Raw genomic sequence first — 2,942 nt, forward strand, 5'->3', positions numbered from 1 at the left:
TCAGCCTTCCTGCTCCTCTGATGCTGCTTGGCCTGCTGTGTTCATCCAGCTCTACACCTTGTTATCTCAGATTCTCCAGCATCTGCAGTTCCTACTATCTCTAAAAGATTTAGTCATCCTTCATAAATGACTGGTTAAGTCTTACTGCATGATTGTGGGTTGAATGTTTTGTGTCACACACATTAGGCTTCACCTGCAGTGCCATCTGGGAGCCCTAGTTCTGGAGTTCATTATCCTAACCTTCTTTGTCTATTTTTGGTTCCTTGAGTACAACCTTCAAAACCAAGCTCTCTGGTCAAGCATTCTGTCACCTGCTGGGATTTTCAAACCCCTCGGAACCCATGCCATCAATTTTTTTGATCATTGAATTCCAACTTCCAAACCCATGACCACTTCCATTTAGAGGGACAAGGGCAGCAGATACATGGGAACACCAGTCCCTGCACGTTCCCCTCCCAGCCACTCACCATCCTGGCTTGGAAATATATCGGCCATTTCTTCAGCGTCGCTGGGTTAAAATCCTGGGATTCCCTCCCCAAGGACATTGTGGGTCTACTTACAACATCCAGACTACAGCAATTCAAGAAGGCAGCTCACTACCAACTTCTTTCGGGGCATTAAGGGACAGGATAATAAAGGTTGAACCCAGTCAGTGATGCTCACGCCCCATGAGTGAAGAAAAAAAATCTGCGGCACCAGCCTCCTGCAGAGCTCCTAAACTGGCCTGTTTTATATCAGGCCAAAAGGTGCTGTGCAGATGCACATTCAACGTTACTCAGAACGTGGAATCAAACAAACCACGGAATGGCTAGGCGAGCAAATTAAGTTGAGATAGACACTTTCTAGGAAGCATTCTGATTTTTACCCCCCTTTATTCATTAATGGGATTGTGGGCATTGCTGGCTAGGCAGCATTTATTGCCATTCCCTAATTGCCCAGAGTCAACCACATTGCTGTGGGTTTGGAGTCACATGTAGGCCAGACCAGATAAGGATGGCTCTGCACCTTGTTGTCTCAGATAAGGATGGCAGTTTCCTTCCCTAAAGAATATTAGTGAACCAGATGGGTTTTTCCCCAACAATCAATTCATGGTCATCATTAGATTCTTGATTCCAAATATTTTATTGAATTCAAATTCTACCATCTGCCAAGGCAGGATTTGAACCCCGGTCTCCAGAATGTTATCTGGGTCTGTGGATTAACAATCTGGTGATAATTCCTCTAGGCCATCACCTCCTCTGTGTGGAATGCTCCGACATTGAACCCCGTGCTAGCCCTTCATCCTCACTTGACCGCATGGAAGTGGAACGTGATGCCTAACGGACAATGCAGAAGCAATTCTCTAAGAGGAAGGTACCATCATGGGCTGTGCCCAAAGCCCTCAACCATGCAGAGGGGAGTGGCAGGTACCTGTACCTACTTCGGTGCAAATGTTATCAGATCAGTTGTTAATTCTAAACCATGAGATTGATACTTACCATCATGAATCAAAGATTTGATGGGACATTTGGAGCAAAGGTGAAATGATGGGTTTTGGTGGTAGATCAGCCGTAACTTCATCCAATGTGCAGCCCTCCCTGTTCCAATGCTGGGATTCCAAAAACACTCCATGGGGGTACTCTGGGTTGGGGGACGGTGCTACATAAATGCAACCGCTCACCTGTGCGAATCAAATCACTCCACCTACCCTGGGCTAGTTCAGAATTAAGACCCTCAGGGCCCCAATATTGGGAAGCGATGCAATGTGGAGGATTGAAGGAATTGGAAAGGCATAACAACAGAAATGGACGGGAGCCAGATTGAAATTCATCTCAGAATTAAGATCCCAAATGAGTTAAAATAATACTTACAGTGAGCAGGGAGAAATTACATTCAGGAAACAGGGCTTCCTTGAACGATGAAAAGTGGGACAAGGGTGGGAGGCAGGGTACTGAGGTTCGATTGCAAAGCCGTACTCAACGCCGTCCTGTTGTCAGAAGTGAATGGACTACTTGTTGCTGGAAGCAATTATTAACTAGTCTGCTGTGCTTACGTGAGGAGGCTAGTCATTTGCTGTGTCGCAAAACGGGGAATCTCAAAGTTGATGAATCCTACCACATCACCACATTTGCGTGTGGTTTGCAAAGGAAGCAGGTCAAGTCTGCAAGTGTTTTGACAGGCAACAGACGCAGTTTTTAAGTGAGACAGCGAAAAAAAATCCCCACTTGGAACAATGTGTAGCTATTTGCCTGCTGTCAGGAAAGTACAAACTCACCACATTCCCAGGCTGAAGGAGTGAGACTGATACAGAGAGAGAGAGCTATTACAGTGGGGGGTGGTCTGGAATTTAGACAAGGGCAATGGGGGAGGACAGAATGATACAGTGGGCTTAGTTTGAAAATTACACCAGGTTCACAGGATGAGTTTGGGATTGGTACAGTGATGTGGGGAGACAGTGGGGCAGTAGGATCAGTTTGGGATTGATACAGAGCTATGGAGAGAGAGCAGGACAGTGGGATTAGTTTGAGATTGATGCAGTGCAGGGGGAAAGCATGGGGTGGTGGGATCAATTTGGCAATTGATACAGGGCTGTGGGGAGACAATGGGACAGGAGGATTGGTTGGGAATTTGTAAAGGGCTAAGGCGAGGGCGTGGGGCAGTGGGATTAGTTTGTGGATCGATACAGGGCTATGGGGAGAGAGAGGATATTGGGATTAATTTAGGATTGATACAGGGCTATGGTGAGACAACAGGGCAGTGAGATTAGTTTGGGGATTGACACAGGGCTATGTAGAAAGAGCGGGGCAATGGGATTAATTTAAGGATTAATAGAGGGCTATAGCAAGAGAGAAGGGTATTGAGATTAGTTTGGTGATTGATACATGTAATATCCTCCAATAATTCTGACCCAATGGGCTGGACCTGGAAATATATTAGTGTGTAGAGCTGGATGAACACAGCAC

General features: G+C 46.2%; 2 protein-coding genes across 2 annotated transcripts in view; both read right to left on the minus strand.

The window, feature by feature from the left end:
- Positions 1 to 2,049, minus strand: part of LOC109938473 (CD276 antigen-like) — a 7,677-nt gene extending 5,628 nt beyond the window's left edge. The window contains exon 1 of the mRNA XM_020536883.2: positions 1,851 to 2,049. The gene's annotated coding sequence lies outside the window, so the exon portion shown is untranslated. The remainder of the gene's footprint in view (positions 1 to 1,850) is intronic.
- LOC125487768 overlaps positions 1 to 2,942 on the minus strand; it is a 15,663-nt gene that overhangs the window by 1,003 nt on the left and 11,718 nt on the right. The window lies entirely within an intron of this gene.

The sequence above is a fragment of the Rhincodon typus genome, chromosome 45 (genome assembly GCF_021869965.1).
Source record: "Rhincodon typus isolate 14 chromosome 45, sRhiTyp1.1, whole genome shotgun sequence".
NCBI lineage: Eukaryota > Metazoa > Chordata > Chondrichthyes > Orectolobiformes > Rhincodontidae > Rhincodon > Rhincodon typus.